Source organism: Quercus lobata, chromosome 4 (assembly GCF_001633185.2).
Source record: "Quercus lobata isolate SW786 chromosome 4, ValleyOak3.0 Primary Assembly, whole genome shotgun sequence".
Lineage (NCBI taxonomy): Eukaryota > Viridiplantae > Streptophyta > Magnoliopsida > Fagales > Fagaceae > Quercus > Quercus lobata.
Window position 1 is genome coordinate 43675656 of NC_044907.1, and position 21307 is coordinate 43696962.

At 38.1% G+C, this 21307-nt stretch overlaps 1 pseudogene; it reads left to right on the top strand.

Annotated features, from left to right (window-relative positions):
- Positions 1–19066: 19066 nt before the first annotated feature.
- Positions 19067–21075, top strand: LOC115984228 (annotated as a pseudogene).
- The last annotated feature ends 232 nt before the right edge of the window (positions 21076–21307 follow it).

Genomic DNA, 21307 nt, shown 5'->3' on the forward strand with positions numbered 1-21307 from the left:
ATGTATTGTTCTATGTTGTTGTGGCCTTTTCTGATTGCTCACAGATGACACCTTCATCCCCAAAGAAGAAAACACCTACAAAGAAGACAGATAAGAGAATGAAAATGGACCCTAATTTGTTCAAGTCTGTTTCTCACTTTGAGAGATACAAGGATTTCTTCTTGAAAACAGGAATTATTCAAGAAAGATTTGTAGATTTGGAGGATTTAAGAAACACCTTTATCCCCTGCTGTTTTGAAGGGAGAGGATGGGAAAAGCTTCTGAGTAATCTCCCTGTAGTGTGTGAACCCCTGATTAGGGAGTTTTATTCAAATGCAGTGATAAGGGAGGATGATTTAAGCTGCTGGGTTAGAGGTAAAGAATTCACTTTGGATGCACATGACATTGATGATGTGCTAGGGCTTGAAGGATTAGAAGATCAGGAGTTTGTCAATTACAAAGATAGGATTGTATCTATTGAAACTGTTCAACAAAGGATAGGTGGACAGAGAGAAGGGAAATGTATGAATACCACAGCTTTTTCATTGGACATGAGTTGTCTAACAATAATCATGATATTTAACCTATATCCCATAAAGAAGTTGACTACAATCAACTGTGCAAGAGCAATCTTTCTGATGGATCTCAAAGAAAAGGCATTCATTGACATCAGTTCCCACATATATGACACTATTGTGGATGAGACTAGAACAACTTCTAGGCCAAAACTGATATTTCCTAGTTTGCTAATGAGGATCTTTAGAAAGAAAGGTGTTCCAATCCCTCAAGACATCAGTCTCATGTCCACACCCTCTGCAATTAACAAGCTTACCTGCAAAAGGATAAGTGTTCGGCTTCCAGGTGAAGAAGATGAAGGTGATGAAGGAGAGGGTGTCCCAATGGAGACTGAGGCAGAGGCAGCAGGGCATGCATCAACCTCAACACCCAGGAGGAGTGTCAAAAGGACTAGAGCATCAACTTCTTCAGATACACCTCCAGATGCTTTTCAAATCATTCTGGAACGACTTGATGGGATCAGAGGAGTCCAGACTGAGCACTCTGAGAGGATGAGAGCCATGCAGGACCAGATTGATATTTTGTCTGCAAAACTTGACAGCTTCACCACCCAGCATGAACAGTGACCCTTTGGCCATTCCGGTCAAAAAGGGGGAGATGTTCTTTCTGTTGTTGATGAGATTGTTGATGAGAAGCAGAAAAGCAGCTCTTAAGGGGGAGTAATGCGTTGAGGGGGAGTTGTCAAAATCAGAGACATTGTTTATATATGCTTATGTTTTGGGTATTTAATGTTTATATGGGTGTGATACACTGTGGTTTTTGGCGTGTTCTTGTTTCTAACTCATAACTTATAATCTTGGTTTAATCTTTTATATACATTGTTGATGTTATTCAACCTATTGTGTTTTGTTGATCTTGGTTTAATATTGTATTTGTACCCATGTGCTTATGTAAGCTTTTAGGGTTAATGTTTTTATGCATATTCTGTAGGCTTTATGGTTTGTACCTTGCTTAATGCAGCCTTTTATGCTATGTTGAAACGCATTGGTTGAGTGTTGAGCATACAAGTATCTTGCCTTGTTCTTGTTAAGTTGTATGTTCAAGTGTTCATTCCAAGTGTGAATGAGCATTGTGATCACTACCTAGTGGTGATTACTTGGTTGATCAAGCCTTGATTTGAATCTTCACTTCATCTTTGCTTGATCACCTTTAGCTTGTTTCATATGCATTTCATGTTTTTCTGCATACAATGATCATGGTGTATTGTTGTGTTTCAGGAGTTTCATGTTCTTATGATTCAAGTGCTTCACAGCTTCTAGAGTTAGGTGTGAGTGAGTTTTGTTCAACTGTTCCCAACTTACATGTTAAGTCTAGAGTCTGTTTTAGGGTTTTGTCACGGAATAACCAATGGGGGAGATTGTAAGGTTGAATACCACTTACTCACATTCCTCTCTTACTCCAATATAAATACCCCTTTTACCCACAAATGAAAGAGGGCTACCAGAGAGAATTTTAAGAGAGAAACCCTAAAGAAAAACAAGATTGATTCACCCACAATCTATACATTAAAGTCTCTTCAAATTCCTCAACTCTCTTCCTCTCCATTGTCAAATCCGTGAGAGGCATTTTACCAAACCTTGTTCTCACCATATTCATCACTGTGAGAGGGCTGTTTGGATTTCTGGGAAGCAGTTAGGAAGGAACCAATCTACATTGGTTGATGCTACGGTCTAGTAGCGGAATCTGGGAAGCTAGAAAAGAAAAAGGTTTGGCGCAACCTCATTGGAGCAAGAAGCTTGGAGGGTTTAGGTGCACTGGGTAGATTAGGCTTGGAGGGTCTATTACTGTCCATGTATCCCAACTACATTTTCTAGTGGATTGTTTACCGCTTGGAGGGCGGCGGAGAGGTTTAACGCCGAGGGCTTCGGTTTCCTCTTCGATAACACATCGCGTATTGTCTTTGTGTTTGCATCTTCCTTCCCTTTTATCTTTGCCTTTTATTATCTGCTGTGGGTTGTGATTTTAATTTGGCTTAGATAGTTTTTCCAATTCCATATTATAGCTTATGTTAATTTTCCGCACACTAGTTGTTTGACATAATGCTTGAATTGGTTAAGTTGTAATTTGGGGGTCTAAACGTTTAAGGGTGTTTATACACATATTTGAATTTTCAATTTTGACAATGGAGAGGAACAGAGTTGAGGAATTTGAAGAGACTCTAATGTATAGATTGTAGGTGAATCAATCTTGTTTTACTCTAGGGTTTCTCTCTCAAAATTCTCTTTGGAAGCTCTCTTTCATTTGTGGGTATAAGGAGTATTTATACTGGGGTGAGAAGAGAATGTGAAACGTCAAGTTTTTCAAAACAGGGGTGGCTCGTGGCTTGGCCTCCCGACTTGATTGAGTCGCGAGATCCAGTTGCGAGATAACCGTATGGCCAGTTGTCATGTTTTGTCCTGTAGTGCTCTAGCTAGCATGACTGTTCACCTTCTGGCATGCTTGGTACGTGTGCTGCATTTGGCGGCTTGCAGCCGCGAGTCACCCGCGAGATCAAGCCGCGAGTCTCTGTTTTCTTGCACACTCTTGAACATTCAATACTCTATCTCACTCACTATCCTTACAACAAAACCCACCTAAATACAGGGTTACTAAATGCTGAAATACAAGCAAATTTGGCACGGAATAAAGCCAATAATATGGTTAATTAAATTCAACCTTACAATCTCCCCCTTTGGCTATTCCGTGACAAAACCCTAAAACAGACTCTAGACTTAACATGTGAGTTGAGAACAGTTGAGCAAAACTCACTCACACCTAACTCTAGAAGCTATTAAGCACTTGAATCATAAGAACATGAAACTCCTGAAACACAACAATACACCATGATCATTGTATGCAGAAAAGCATGAAATGCATATAAAACAGGCTTAAAGTGATCAAGCAAAGATGAAGAGCACTTTGAATGAACACTTGAACATACAGGTTAACAAGAACAATGCAAGTTACTTATATGCCTAACACTTAACCAATGCATAATACACTAAGTATATGCATCTAGGAACAATCCTATAAGGACACAAGAGTGACAGTACTTAAAAGAAAATGCAAGACATTTAGATAGAAGTACTGATTCAAACAAAGCATAAAAGATTGCATAAAGCATGGTACAAACCATAAAACCTACAAATATGCATAGAAAATAACTCTAAAAGCTTACATAAGCAACATAGGTACAGATACAATATAACAACTTAAATTGAAGAAGAATGCAGAAACACTCCCCCTTAGGTAATATCCTCCCCCTCTAATCAGGCTATCACTCCCCCTTTTTGTCATGGAATAGGCCATACATTCTCTTCTAACCTCCTCTGAATCTGATCCAATTGAGTTTGGAGTGAGGTAAACTTCATATCCCATCGAGTGCTGGGATGGTGTAGAGTAGATGTGAGTTTGGACATCTTTGTATTCAACTCGTGTACAGAGGATCCAATGTGATCAAGTTTTTCATCAAGGGAGAGAGTGCTGAAATGAGAACCACTGTGAGATGCGGAAGTTTCCGGTTTGGCTCTCTTTCGACTATGTCCAATGCTTGCGTTGAATGTACGCATGTTGATTGGACTTGGTTTTGAGTGAGGAGATTCATCTGCCGTTGGATAAATTCCTTTGAGCTTCAAGATCCTTGAAATGAGACAGCAGAAAGGAATACATGTTCGGGACTCAGTTCGTAGAACCGTTTTGCGCAGAACATGAAAGATATAAGCACAGATGTCAATTTCTACATCAGAGATTAGGTCATGAAGAAACAAAGCACGTCCAAGGTTCATATACCCAGTGCTTGATAAGGGGTACAAATTGTGAAACATCACAATTGTAAGCACTCTGAGTTTTGGTGGAAGAGAGGAAACACTGACGGAGTTTCCATTGGATGAGAATTCCAAGTCTTGTCCAAGACCCTCCTTAAGAAGTTCCTCATCAGGACAAAGATCATCATAAACCGGTGAGTGTCGAAGCATTGGTTGGTTGATGTGAAGGATCTCTGCCAAATATGCAGGAGAGACTGAAAAACTCTTTCTCCTAACCCAGCACTTAAGTTCATCTTCTTCCACAATCGCGTTGGCATAAAATTCCTTTACCAAATCTTCATACGCATCATCCAGATCAGAGAGAAGGTAATTCCAATCCTTGTAAGCAAACCATTTCGGAATGTCAGTGTCATGAAGTGATGATTGATCAACAGGTCTTTTTAGTAATGGTGTAGCATTTCAGAAATAATTCTCATGAGACTGAAAGGCAGCATAGGATCTGAACTTGTTGGGATCGAACCCTTTTGATGAAGACCGAGTCCCTTTTGTTTGAGGTGAGTAGTCATCAACAGCAATGACATGTTCCTTTCCTTTGGAACTGCCTCCTTTCACAGCTGCTTTCTTGAATGGTGACATTTCCAGTCTAAATCATGAATAGAGGAAAAGAAAGAACACAATCCAATAGACATTATTAGCAGTGGGTTAGTGTCAAATTAGGGATAATAAAGAAACCCTAAAAGCTAGATGGAAATGTCCAGAAAATAACAATGAGGGACAATAATGACCCAAATGTAGCTACACAATAGAGTGGATCAGATTAAAACCACACAAAAATGAGAACATCATACACTCAAGTGACCAAACACAGGTAAGAGAAATATGAATACCAAGGAGAACACAAAACCATGAGGAAAGGCAAAACAAAGAGTAGAGAACAAAACCCATACCTTTCCTTGAAGATAGATTGAATGGTAACAAGTTAGTGAAAGAATTTGAAGATTACCACATTGATGATAAATAAGTGAAAGTAAGACCAGAAAATGAACAGACACAGAGTGCAAGACAAGCAAATGAGAACCCCTTTTTGAGAAAAGTGTTGAAACTGAACTCATTTTGCAGAACACGCGATTTTCGTGACTTAAATGAGTCGCCAACAAGAAGCCAGGTCAAGCCGCCAAAACACTCAAAGACAAAATTTTGAAAAATTTTCTAAGTGTTTTTCGCGACTGGAAGGTCTACCCGCGAGGGAGTCGCGAGCTGAGCCGCGAAAATCTCTGAGTAATCCTTGCGACTGGACTTTCCACTCACGAACAAGTCGCCAAAATTGACCCGCGAACTCGCAACTGAGGCCTGTGACTTGACTTACCCGTGAATGAGTCGCCAAAACAGGGCAAAAATGATTTTTTGAAATTTTCAGATTTTAAGAACAAAATACTTTCCAAAAACACCTAAAACACTCAAAAATCTTTTTGTGCTTGACTCAACAAAGATTGAGCATGTGAAAATACATTTCATCAAGTACAATCACACAAATGAATATGACATTTATTGAACATAAACTTGTGTGTTGTGTGTGGATATCAACAATGAGAAAGTCCTTAGTCTAATGTGAAGCTTCAATGATCAATTCAACCAAGACATACACAATTAGCACTAGATCATGTGACCAATCTCAATTATAGAAGAATGCATATATGACCTCCCACAAGACTTGATAACATATTTTGGAGCTTTACATTTGACTCCACTTTCAATCATACCATTTGATCTTTTTGAGACAATCACCTCTCATTGTGAGAGTGATGTTTGATATTTCACTATGATGAGATAGCCTTTGGCTTTTTGAATAAACATTCACTTTAATCTTTGGTCGCTTTCCCTTTTTCCTAGTCGAATACTAGTATGTGCGACAGGCTTTTGCAGCTCATCTCTTTTCATTTGGAGATTTACATTTGGTGAGCTCTTTTTAGCAAAAACAAAAATAAAGCGTGGGAAGATATATAGACATAAGTCTATGCATGTCTCAAGATCAACATAACCATTCGCTAATCATTCATGACAAGTATGAAGATCTATTTACAACAATCACATAGATTTCAAGATTTCTCTCACAGTGATAAGAGTGCAATGTAACAAGTTATGCTCGAAAATGCACAAAGCCATTAACACAAAGGTACAAGACAAAACAAGTTTTGAGACAAAACTCAACAATGTCAATCAAACTTTTTGATTTTCCAATTTTTATGTGATTTTTGGATTTTTGACACATAAGAAGAAAAAGTTTGAACAAAAACAAAAATGAACAAAACTATGCACAAATAGACAAACAAACAAAATCATGCTATACAAAAAGCCAACAAAGTAGTGTGTGCCCCAACACAAACAAACTTAACACATTATAAATATGTGAAGCACACATCACACAAGAGAGTCACGGAATTGTACCAACGCCAATGGTCTTACGGAGTGATTCAAACCGTGGACCATCGAGAGAGACTTGGTGAAGATGTCCGCCTTTTGATTGTCGGTGTGTATGAACTCAAGACACACAACTCTTTCCTCTACCAGATCTCGAATGAAATGGTAACATATCTCTATATGTTTAGATTTTGAATGCTAGACAGAATTCTTGGAAAGATTGATGGCACTTGTTGTCACAGAAGACACACATCATCTCTTGAGGAATTCCATAATCATGAAGTAATTTCTTCATCCAAAGAAGCTGAGTGCAGCAACTTCCAGCGGCGATGTATTCTGCTTCAGCAATAGATAAAGACACGGAATTTTGTTTCTTGCTCATCCACGAGATAAGATTGTTACCAAGGTAGAAGCAGCCTCCTGAAGTACTCTTTCGATCGTCTACACTACCAACTCAGTCAGCATCTGAATACTCGGGAAGACAAGCATTTGAGTCTTTTGAATACCACAGACCATAGTTTAAAGTTCCATTAACATATCAAATGATTCGCTTAACTACAATCAGGTGAGATTCCTTTGGATTAGCTTGATATCTGGCACAAACACCAACACTGAATGCAATGTCTGGTCTACTAGCTGTAAGATAGAGTAAACTCCCAATGATACTCCTATATAAGGTAGGACTTACTTCTACTCCAGAAGAATCAACATTCAGTTTAGTAGATGAACTCATGGGAGTGGAGGCATGTTTTTTGGAGTCTAGTCCAAACTTCTTGACAATGTTTCTAGCATACTTCTCTTTTGAAACAAATATACCCTCCTTCTGTTGTTTGACTTGAAGACCCAAGAAAAATGTGAGTTCTCCCACCATACTCATCTCAAATTCTTTCTTCATCTCTTCAGAAAATTCAGTAGCACGATCTTCAATGGTAGCCCCAAACACTATGTCATCAACATAAACTTATGCCACAAGGAGATAATCTTCATCATTTTTGACAAACAAAGTCCAGTCGGCATATCCCCTTTTGAATCCTCTATCTAGGAGGTAATGTGTAAGCCGATCATACCAAGCTCTAGGTGCTTGTTTTAAGCCATAAAGGGTCTTCTTCAATCTCAACACATGATCAGGAAAGTGAGAATCCTCAAATCCTTTTGGTTGCTCAACAAACACTTCTTCATTCAGGTATCCATTTAGAAATGCACATTTTACATCCATTTGATAGAGTTTGAAGTTCATAGTGCATGTAATGGACATGAGAATTCGAATAGATTCAAGTCTTGCCATAGGAGTGAAGGATTCATCGAAGTCTACTCCTTCTACTTGAGTGTATCTTTGAGCTACTAACCAAGATTTATTTCGAATTATCTCTCTATCTTCATCGATTTTGTTTTTGAAAATCCATTTTGTGCCTATGACATGAACATTTTCAGGTCTTGGAGTAAGTTCTCACACATCATTCCTCACAAACTGATTCAGCTCTTCATGCATTGACTCAACCCAATTCTCATCTTGAAGAGCCTCTTCTACCCTTTTTGGCTCAAATTGAGTAAGGTAGCAATTATATGTTACATGATTGGCCAACAGGATGTTTCCTTTTCTGAGGCGAAGACCTTCATCTAGAGACCCAATGATGTTGCTTTCCGGATGGTTCTTAATTACTCTTGAAGATGGCTTCTTTGATGTGGAGACTTCATCACTTCATGAGATGGGAGGATGGACTTTCGGAGGAGTAAGAGGACTTGATGCTCTAGACATCGATCTCGTTTCCATTCTTGGGTTGATGGGAGTCGATTCTTCTTCTAGTGTAGGTTCTTCAACTTCTATATCAAGAGCTTCAAACTCAACATCGGGTTCTTTGGTTCTCGGCCCTTCTCCATCATCAATCATCTCCATCTTAGATAAGGCATCATCAATCTTAACATTGATGGACTCCATCACTGTCTTAGTTCTCTTGTTAAAAACTCTATATGTCCGACTCGTAGTAGAGTATCCAAGAAAAATACCTTCATCACTTCTCGCATCAAACTTCCCAAGATTCTCCCGATCATTTAGAATATAAAATTTGCTTCCAAACACCCGGAAATACTTCACTCTAGGCTTCTTTCCATTCCAAATCTCATAGGTAGTCTTCTTTGTTCCTACTCGGAAAAATATTCTTTTGCCATTGTGACACGAAGTGTTGACAGCTTCTCCCCAAAAATTTTGAGGTATTTGCTTGTTAAGTAACATGACTCTCACCATTTCCTGAATCACCCGATTCTTTCTCTCTATCACTCCATTTTGTTGTAGAGTTTTGGGGGCTGAAATTTCCTTTTTGATTCCATTCGTCTCACAGAAAGACTCGAATCTTACATTCTCAAATTCCCTCCCATGATCACTTCTTATTTTGGCAATAGGGACCCTTCTCTCGTTTTGTAGTTTCTTGCACAGAATTTCCAACCTCTCACATGCTTCTGATTTTTCTCTAAGAAATTCAACCCAAGTGTATCTTGAGTAATCATCCACAATGACCATAATGTATCTCTTTCCTCCTAGACTTTCAGTTCTGGTAGGCCCCATTAGATCAACATGAAGTAACTCCAAATATCGAGAAGTAGCAATCACATTCACCTTGTGATGACTTGCCTTTGTTTGCTTTCCCATTTGGCATGCACCACAAATAGTCTTCTTCACCTTTCCAAACTTAGGAAGTCCCTCAACTGCTTCAAGTTTGGACACTTTAGCTACTTGTTTGAAATTCGCATGCCCAAATATGTGATGCCCAAAGTTCCAATATGTCAACACGAGCACTTCTACATGAAATGGGTACCGTGGGAACTACTCCATAGCAGTTGTCTGTAGTCTGATTTCCCTCCAAGACCTGAATCCCTTCTTCATTGATGATCAAGCATCCATTCTTAGAGAATTGTACCAGGAAATCATCATCACAAATTTGAGTGATGCTTAGAAGATTTGCCTTCAGCCCTTTTATGTATAACACATCTTTCAACTGAGGTAATCCAGGTATCTCGATAGTCCCTTTGCCTAGGACTTGAGCATGACTTCCATCACCAAAAGTCACATAGTCACCAACCTTTCCTTTGAGTGTCTTAAACAGTGACTTATCCCCTGTCATATGACGAGAACAACCGCTGTCAAGATACCACAAGCATGAATTAAATACCTTCAATGAGGTATGCACAAATAAGCGCACATGAGACAAACATTCTTGACCTTTAAACAAAAACTTATCATCAGTTTTCATGCTTCTATTAGATTGACCTTTCATTTTCAGACTCTCAATCATCTCACACAACATTCTATTCTTTCTTTTGTATTTCTTAATCAACGATTTAGATTCAGTTATGCTACTGTGTAAGATGTGATTCTAATTTTCAAAATATTCCAGCATGTAAACAAATATCCTAGCATGTTTCTTAGTTTTTAACAACTCTACAAGTTCATTGTCAAGACACCCTTCAAACATACGCATAGAGTCATTTTCACAAACACTTAAACTATAATTCAACATGGTATTCTCCATAACAGCTACCAAAACACAGGGGTCCAGGATCGTACTTAGGTAATAAAACCACAACAAGTGCACTTGCTCTGATACCAATTGAAAGTTCAAATAGTGTAAAAACACCCTTGAACGTTTAGACCCCCAATTTACAAATTAACCAATTCAAGCTTTATGTTAAACAACTCATGTGCGGAAAATGAACAAAAGCTATAATGTAGAATTGGAAAAACTATCTAAGCCAAATTAAAATCACAACCCACAGCAGATAATAAAAGGCAAAGATAAAAAGGAAGAAAGAAGCAAACACAAAGACAACACGCGATGTGTTATCGAAGAGGAAACCGAAGCCCTCGGCGTAAAACCTCTCCGCCGCCCTCCAAGAGGTAAACAATCCACTAGAAAATGTAGTTGGGATACATGGACAGCAATAGACCCTCCAAACCTAATCTACCCAGTGCACCTAAGCCCTCCAAGCTTCTTGCTCCAACGAGGTTGCGCCGAACCTTTTTCTTTTCTAGCATTCCGGATTCCACTACTTGACTATAGCATCAACCAATGTAAATTGGTTCCTTCCTAACTGCTTCCCAGAACACCAAATAGCCATCTCACAGTAATGAATGTGGTGAGAACAAGGTTTTGGTAAAATGCCTCTCAAGGATTTGACAATGGAGAGGAAGAGAGTTGAGGAATTTGAAGAGACTCTAATGTATAGATTGTAGGTGAATCAATCTTGTTTTACTCTAGGGTTTCTCTCTCAAAATTCCCTCTGGAAGCTCTCTTTCATTTGTGGGTATAAGGGGTATTTATACTGGGGTGAGAAGAGAATATGAAACGTCAGGTTTTTCAAAATAGGGGTGGCTCGCGACTTGGCCTTGCGACTTGACTGAGTCGTGAGATCCAGTCGTGAGATAACCGTATGGCCAGTTGTCCTGTTTTGTCCTGTAGTGCTCCAGCTAGCATAACTGTTCACCTTTTGGCATGCTTGGCACATGTGCTGCATCTAGCGGCTTGCAGCCGTGAGTCACCCGCGAGATCAAGCTGCGAGTCTCTATTTTCTTGCACACTCTTGAGCATTCAACACTCTATCTCACTCACTACCCTTACAACAAAACCCACCTAAATACAGGGTTACTAAATGCTGAAATGCAAGCAAATTTGGCACGGAATAAAGCCAATAAGATGGTTGATTAAATTCAACCTTACAAAAACTCAGCGAACAAAAAGTTAATAGAAACTAAGAATACCTAAAGGGCATGGCACTTCACTAATTACAAATTTGTTCTTAATTTCATAAGGTTCAACGTTACTTTAGTTAATCATTTTTCAGATACCAAGCAATCACCAATGCTTTGATTACACTCTATACAGCACTTACTGCTATGGACACAAGTAAAATTATTCAGTTAACCAGTCCGCATTAGTTTGCTCCATATATTCTAGAAAACCTTAACATAATAATCTCATATGATCAAATGGTATATGGATACACTAGAATGTTAGTGGCTCCACCTAGACATCTACATGAATGAATGTTATTTCTTAGTTGGCAAGCCAACAATCAGAAGCTGTTAACTGCATAAGTGCGGCAAATTTGAAATTCAAACCAATTCTTCATAAGATTCTGAAGGCCCACACCAAAGATCTTCTGGACTCTCTCATAACTAACCATACTTTTCATTCCAAAAACTCCACTCCAACATGTGTTTTCTTACCCAACCCCACCAAAGCTTTGATCACACTGCTTACTAATGAGGCACTAAGCTTTCCAGACTTTTTGAAAGAACATAGCCCCCCCCCCCCCCCCCAAAAAAAAAGCTTACTAACCTCCTTAGGTTAACCTTCATCTAATTCCTCCAAGCTGACTCTACTAGAGTCAAATCATCCATCCCTCCCTTAAAGTCAAAAACTTTTTGTTTCTGAAAGGCACCTCTTCATTTCCACTCCATGTGAGACAACTTCCCATTAAAAATGGGCAAAACTTGGGTACAGATTCTCAGGTGGTGTACATTATGTTTCCCAATTAGATTCAAACACATGGATGTATTGACCAATAAAGCACAAACAATGTTACCTTTTCCAAGGATAATTAAAATCAACGCAGTTATATGTTTGAATTTGATTAGAAAATTAAACGTATTGCACCTAAAGTATTATACTTAAATTTTATCCTTAATAATTTGCATTCCAAGACACTTTTTAACCAAGAAAAAAAAACCTTCTTTGACACTTATTTGCACATTTGCATACAAAGAAGTAACGCTTGAAGCATGTTATTAAAACACAGTAACAAATGCCAAGTGGGATAAAACTAGCAAGTTCATTTGTATGTAAAAAAAAAAAAGAAAAGAAAAAAAAGATAAACAATCATTGGTTTTATCTATCCTTGTATCTTATCCATACATTTATTTCCTTTTCTTCTTTAGTTTGTGTAGTGGGCACATAACTTGCATTGACAACTTCATAGGTAGTAGTTTGCACGTTTTTACAAAAGTGGAGAGTTGGATAAACTTTCCAACCAGGTATCATATACAAACCTGCATTAGTATTTCAATGTAAAATTTAAACAAATCAAAGACTTTGAAATATAATTAAAAAGAAAAAAGGTTTTTAAGATAAACACACATCAAATAATCAGGAATGTTTTTAAAGCATTAAAAAAAAAAAAAACAGTGATTTCAGAGAGTGAGAGAAAGAGAGAGAGAGAACCTCTATGGGATGCTAATCCTAATGCATTTTACGCTTACGCTATCTCATATAGTGTCTGGTATGTGGGGGAGGGGGTACTGCATCTCCTTGGTGAGGCTCCTCGCGTTGCTGCAAAGATGGAGTTACAACCAAACAATGAATTACATGAATTACAATACCAACCATAATAGTAGTTACTCAATATTCATTACATTAAATGACTTGTCATACCGTGGGGCCAGCCTTGTGTCTTGCTTTGTGACCACCTGTCCCACAAGGAGGTGCTTTTTTTGTGCGTTTAGGTCGAACTTGTGGGGGTGACTGTAACCCAACTACCTACTCATTCTCAACATGCACATCTTGCTGTTTTGCTTGACTCCCAACAACTGAAGATCCTATAACTGCGGGGGAGGATGGTGTAGCAGATGAAATGTGAGTATGGCCCATAGTCATGGGATCTGTATGCAATCCAGGAGTGGGCATGAATGACATGGACTGACTATGAGGAGGTACATGGTCTATATGACCAATGTTGTACGAGGGGGATTGAGTGTGCATGACAAGAGGGGTCTGACTGAAATCATAGCCAAGATCAAAGGATGACGGGGTAAATGAAAGATAAGCGGGGTAAAAAAATGTATGTGGGGTGTGTGAAAGGATCTCAAGGTGAAAAGATGCATGAGCAGTAGGTAGAGGGATCTCTAGGTCAGGAACTGCATGAGCAGTACGTGGAGGGATCTTTGGGGCAGGAGATGCATGTGGGGGTGGAGGGAACTCTGGTGCATGTGGGGGTGGAAGGGAACCCAGCCTACTGACAACCTGATGGGGTGCAGCACGCTAACCATGGCTATGGCTGGCACGAGTTGAGCTCGTGCTTGGTCGTCCAGTATCTTCTGGCGCTTCTTGATTTGCCCCATCGGTCTCTTCCAAGGGAAGTTGGGCAGTTATATGACGAAGGCGTTCCACTACCTTAAGTACAGCTGTAATCTGCTTGTACTCAGGACTACCTACTGCATAACGCATCAACAACTGCTTGTGACTGGCAACCTGCAAGTAAATAAATACAATTAGTACAGCTAACACTAAAATGGTGATACGTAACAAAATTTGAAAAGAAAGGTCGAAGCAATTACCATAATAAGAAGTGACGTAGAAGTGTGGTCGACGAACCTCCAAGTCAACCTATCGTACCAATTGAAGTATGGATAAGCAGGTGACATAGCACCCTCTAGTCGTACTCCATGACATAGAGATCGTGCTCGACTAAAATGGTGATACATAACAAAATTTGAAAAGAAAGGTCGAAGCAATTACCATAATAAGAAGTGACGTAGAAGTGTGGTCGACGAACCTCCAAGTCAACCTATCGTACCAATTGAAGTATGGATAAGCAGGTGACATAGCACCCATTAGTCGTACTCCATGACATAGAGATCGTGCTCGACTATTCCACACTTGGATATGGCCATAATGTTTGTCCCTCCAGTTCACTGCAATCTTCCCCCTCAGGTCTTTGTCATGAAGGGCGTCGTCAGTATCAACATATGGGGGGATTTCTTGTACCATCCCAAACTGACGAAGAACATGGTCCGGTGTATGTTTCTCTACTAGCCAGAAACATACAAGCGGCACCTTCGCCATCCATACGTCCCTTCCTGCGACACAGAACGTAGGCAGGTGAGCTAATTCAGCTTCATATGGTTGCCACACCACCTGAAGTAGCCAAATAAAAGGTCAGCACATTATACAATATTCCATTATTTTTGACTATGAGCTATTTTCCAGTTATAAATACAATAGTCATAAACAATAGAAGAAACACAATTTGGGTACCTGCTTGGGATGCATAGAATCTAAAAGCTGATGGTACCAGAACAGACAAATTTCTTAGGAGCTATTTTTCATGCTCACGACCCACACAGTCCTACAATTAAGAAAGAGGGAGTCAATACTTGGAATTGAGAATTTGAAGTAATCAACAACAATAAATGATGGACAATCGTAAATTTAACATTACATACGACTAAGTTTATACCAATAAATGATTATCTAAACATATGATTAGTGGTGGAGCTAAAAATTAATAACACTTGTATTATACATCAATCATAACATATGACCTCAATGGTTGTAAAACGATATATAAAAATAAATAAAAATCCTATCAATTTTCAAAATTTGAGAAATATCAAGGTTAAAATTTATTCTCTATGTCTAACAATGTGTCATGTCGTTTAAAATTATGAATCTATTTCCAATAGAGACAATCGACCAAGGAAGAGACTTACTTAATGGACAGTGGAGAAGGTGCAAATGGTGGGCCATATGCATCATCTGGTGGGAGGTCCTTCCTTGGGCACAAAAAAGGGAATCTGAACCATGCCCAATATTGAACCAGTAGCAAAGCCCCACCAATCTGACTGGCACCTCTGTCGGTTGCCCTACATAACTCTTTGTACAACCATGCAAGACAAGCGCTCCCCCAACTGTACTGAGGTGGATTGCGAAGGTTCGTCAACATCTATAACCACATCGTATGCACCCTATTGCCAAACTTGTCGGCGAAAATTGTGTCTGCCAGCAGTGCTAGAATATAACACCGTGCATATTGATGCACAACCACCTCTGCTGCACCATCAGGCAACCCTTGGTCAATTTTTTCTAGTAGCTTGTTAATTAGGATCCTTTGTCCCTTAAGCACCACAGCATTAGTAGCAATTCCAAGCAGACTCTGACATTCAGCAGCCCCATGTCAAGTCAGTTTTTCCAACAATTGCCTCACCATCGATTGGAATCCCCAAAAGAACCTCTACATCTTGTAATGTGATCGTTGTCTCATCATGTGGCAGGTGGAAGGTGTGGGTTTCAGGCCGCCATTACTCAACGAAAGCTGTTATTAAGTTATGATCAATCTCTCTACATGGGGTCTTATACAGCCCCTCTAATCCAACTCTCTTGACAATGTCGAGGATGCGATTATCCACCACTATCGGGCGTCATTTTCACAACTCGTCATTACAACCACAGCATTTCAGTGCCCCTAGATCCTGCACATGATAGAACCATGGTGATGAGATACAATATGCCATAAGGGTGCAACCTTTATATAAGGGTGTGCAACAGTCTGCCAATCTAACTTAACCTAACTAATGGGCATGACTATGCATTCAAAGCTAGTAATACCATTGACAAACTTAGAATTTTAGAAATGGAAAGAAAAAAAAAATTCAACATAATGTAGGATAAGAAGAGAATATTCAGCAGGTGGTCGGTTTAATTTTACCTTGCCTTCCCAAATAGCACACGATCGATAATCTTTTAGAAACCTTAACACCGAACCCTTAATGGGACCAGGACCGAACTCATCAGGGATCTGAGCAGGAACAGCAGCCATACTGCACGAAGTTTAGGGAGTTAAGAGTAATATAAGCACATGTTGAAGATAAATTGGCAATCTTTAAAAAGTTAGCAAAGTTGAAGGTACAATTTTATTTAGGATGTGACTAAAGCTACCAATTTGTGCTCGATCATCTATACGTTTTATTACAGCAAAAGAAGTTCAACTTAAATTGCCCAAATTGCAATAAGGTCAAAGACAACATGCTCCCCAAATATTTCAGAAGAAAAAGGAAAGATACCAATAAAGAAAGTGACCCCATTGAGTCAAGAACTCCGGATGCCTTTTAGTCTTTACCAGTCCAAAGTTGCAAGTAGTTTGGTTAAAATCATAGCAAATGATGATGAAATTGTCTTTGATAAAATTTAAATGTTAGATCATGAGAGATGGAGACCCATCATTGAAAGGTTACCTGGCTAAGAACAAATTTACTTTTATGCTGAAATTGGCATTGCACATGGCAGGCCCCACTTCAGGATCCATTGTTTGGAATGGTAAAAAAGTAAAAAGATTATTACCGCTTTGCATCAATAACATCAACATCATCAAACAAATCCAATCTCAATTAGTCAATGCTAATCTTTGAATTTTTCTCTTCTTTTTAGGTGAATACAATCTTAGTTAGGCCAAACAAAGTTAAAAGTTCAAGAGTTTTGTAATTTCGATCTAAACCCCCCTTCCCACTTATTATAATAGTTCAATTCTTAAAACAAAAAAAAATAAAAAACTAAAGCTAAAGCTAAAAGTAGAGCAGAAATGCAGTTGAAAATACCAATCAATTTTCGTAACAATTCTTCCATAATGCTGATGCAAACATAAAAGATAAAATAGACACTAACCCAAATGGGAAAATAATGCAGTAAGAAATCAAAGTAATGATTAGGTAATGAAAGTTTCATTATTCTTCTCCTTCCTCATCAGATCATGATTATAATCGTTAATTTGACTGGCAATTTCACAAACATTGCATACATCACATATGCATATATAATTGCAAGGACACCCCCATGACAATGCATTATGGCTTTGTACAAATAACTTTAACTTTCTCCCCTTTGATCATTAACTAGACACACGTTTTTATTATGGTCAAAGCCTGTTTAATCAATGTATCATCAATCTTTCAGTTACCTATCTATTTCCTACTCTCTATGAGAGACACAAAGTATTAATATGTTTAAGGTTTAAAGGTCCAAGTCCACTGATTATAGCTAGCCTAAATTGTTACATTTTTAATATTGTAAATTGTGTGTGATATATAATGAACCCAATGAAATACATTTGGCTTAGTATAACATTTGGTGTTATAAAATTACTATAGTCTATTATATTAAAAAAAATAATCATGGTTTATAATATATATAGTAATATTCAGATATATATATATATATATATATTATCCTAACATAATCTATCAGGCTCTATTCTTAAAGTTAAAGACTCATCATCCATTAGCCGCCATCTAGAAGGGCAAGATATTATTATTATTTAACTCTTATGAACTAGATATGGTATGAACTTCATTTATACCAATGGTGGGACTGTTGACTGTTGGAACTTGAATTGAACAAATCATTTGCCTCACAACAGATATGGCAGCAAACTCTGCACCCCCCAAATATCAAGTACAATGCATGCCTCCATTACCAATAAACCCAGAAAAAAGAGAGAGTCCTTACTTTTGTGAGGTAGTTCGCCAACCACCGAGGGAGAAAGACTGAGTGTGGCGGAGACGGAGCGACGGAAGCGAGAGGTAGCGACGGCGACGGGAGCGAGAGGTAGCGACGGCGACGGGAGCGAGAGGCAACGACGGTGACGGAGCGAGAGTCGGCGATGGCGACAGAGCGACAGGCGAGAGAGAGAGAGAGAGAGAGAGAGAGAGAGAGAGAGAGAGAGAGAGACTGAGAGTGAGAGGGAATGAGAGTGAGAACTGTGTGTTTTGAACTTAGTTTTTTTTGTGCTTTTGAACTGTTTTTGTGTGTTTTTTACTTAGGTTTTTTGTGTGCTTCTGAACTGTTTTTGTGTGTTTTTTACTTGGTTTTTTTGTGTGCTTCAGAAGTGCTTTTTTTAGTGCTGCGATGGTTGACACGTACCCAAAAGGAAACGGAGTACAATGGACTCGGTTTCCTTTAAATCAAACTGAGTTCAATGAACTCGATTTCTGTTCTTGCAAACCGAGTTCATTGAACTCAATTTATATGTATGAAAATTGAGTTCAATGAACTCGTTTTAATGGCCTCAAAACCGAGTTCAATGAACTCGGTTTCTAATCTTACAAAACGAGTCCAATGAACTTGATTTCTGGCCTACGTGGACCCACCTCAGCTGTTGGCAAAATAGGAAACTCGAGTAAAATATACTCAATTTTATAACCCAAAAAACGACCCCTCTGAACTCGAATTGTTAGAAACCAAATTAGTTTGAAACATTTCCTAACTAATGATATTGTTTGAATTTTATAGTTATTTTCTAAAAAAATCCTTGAGCCAGATTTCAGGGTTTGATTGCAAATTCAATTTACAGAAAAAAAAAAAAAAAAAAAAAAAAAAAAAAAAAAAAAAAAAAAATCTGGAATTGTAAATGGCTTATCATAAATATATGAAACAATGAAATTTGAGTTCTGGGCTATTTAATTTTTATTTATTTTTGATTGATTTGAATTTGAATTGTTTATTTTATTTTACTTTCAGGTTTGGTTATATTTTGAAGTATCAGAAATATTAATATAAATTCTGAGGTGTTACTAAGTATTGGGATTTTGGTTGCAAGTTCTAAGGGTGTGGATAAGTTGCTTATCTGAGAATTCAAGTTTAAGAATTGTGATAGAGTAGTTTAACTGTGTACAATATCATTACCAAAAAGAAATCATTGGAGTGTCAAACTTAGTATTGGATTTTGGGTTCTAGGGGGAAGGAGTGGTGGTTTGAAACTAGTTTGAGTATTCTTTTTTGTGGCTTTGATTTCTATGCATTTATTGTAAGTAAAAGATGTATAGCAATTTTAAGGAGCACGCGATAAAGTATGTGAAGCAGGCAGTTCAGGAGGATGATGTTGGAAACTATAGCAAAGCATTTCCGCTCTATATGAATGCATTAGAGTACTTTAGGACTCATTTGAAGTATGAGAAGAATCCAAAGATTAAGGAAGTGATTACTCAAAAATTATGGAATATTTGAAGAGGGCAGAGGAGATAAGGGCCATTCTTAATAATGGGGGAAGTGGGCCTGCCCCCAGTGGTGATGCAACAGTTGTTAGCCAACCAAAGACAAAGTTGAAGGGAGGAGTGGGGAAAGATGCGGAGGATCCGGAGCAAGCAAAGCTTAGGGCTGGCCTTGATTCTGTGATAATAAGGGAGAAACCAAACGTGAAGTGGAGTGACGTGGCCGGGCTTGAGAGTGCCAAACAGGCATTGCAAGAGGCTGTAATACTGCCTGTGAAGTTTCCCCAATTTTTTTACTGGTTAGTTCCTCAATCATTATTTTTAAGTTTTGGGTTATTTGCTTTCAGTTTTCTTGTTGAATCTTGGCATGCTTTCAATGTGAATAAGCTTGATTTGGTTTATGGTGACACTTGATAACTTATGAATATTCAAAAATATGCCACTGGTACAATAAATTCAAGTTTATCAGTTGTGGAGATTGTATGCTCCAATTGTATTACTCAGAATTTCCAACTTTTGAGCTCTGCTTTTGCAATGGAAGCTGTACAAATAAATCCCACCAGAAACAACTGAAAATATGTATGAAGAAGACATGTTGCAGTACAGTTGTACAACAAACAGCTCATGTCAAACAACAAAGCAAAATTCTTATAGTTAATTGGGCTTATGTTCTGTCAGTTGAATTCAAAAAGGCTCAAATATTGGCCTTTGATGGCCCAGAGTATCAGCCTAATTCTGAACATGAAAGAATCAGCTGAGTTTAGAGAAGGTAGAAAGGATATTTTAAGAGTTATTGTTGCCATTGCTTGAATGATTTTTTAGATTTTGGACGGTGTATCTTCCAATTGTAAAGATACATATCAGGTAATAATATCAACTTTAATAATTTTTAAGACCCATTTGAAAACCTTTTGCATATCAAGTTTCATTCTAAAGTTTGAGGGGTTTACATTGCTTCAATATGTGAGGCACACTACTTGGCCATGAGCTTAGATTTAGACCATCCCTTGCACCTGGCTGTGAATTAAAAAATGATTATATCTGTTTGCTTGACAGTAGAATTTATGGCAATGGAGGATAAACATTCTATTTGGTATTAATAAAAAGCAAAATGCTCTTTGGCACATTTACTCTTTTTTTTTATGACATAGGAGAACTTCACTCAAATTAGTTGCATGTAACAGAGCATACTGTACAACAATCCTCACACATTGTCTGCATTAAGAAGAGTCAAAGAGACATTATCATTTAATGCTTAAATCTGAAAGATTCATGAACTGGCTTCCAGGCCATTTTCTGCAGTTTTTCCTTCTGGAGCCACTAATATAAAAATCATGTCACATATGGTACGTCTTGATAATAAAAGAATCATTTGATCTCTTTTTCAGGGAAGAGAAAACCATGGAGGGCTTTTCTATTATATGCTCCACCTGGAACTGGGAAGTCCTATATAGCAAAGGCAGTGGCAACAGAAGCATATTCAACTTTCTTTAGGTAAAAATTTGACCAATACATAGCAAGTAACTAGACTAAAATAGCAGATAAAACAACTATAGATGGCAAGTTATTGAACTACAATAGCAGATTTTAGAACTAAGGCTATACTTGTTTCCAATGACACTAAATTGTGAGTTGTATATTTGAAATCTATGTGATCATCGATCTTTGTTCTTCTTCTCCTTCTTTGAGTTTTGCCGCATAACTCTCTTTTTTTTTTTTCTTTTTTTTTTATAATATATATATATATATATATATATATCTAAGAACCATTTGATCTCTTATGCTTATTTTTAATAATATTTTACAATACCAGTTTCATGGTTTAAATTGTGCAATACATTGA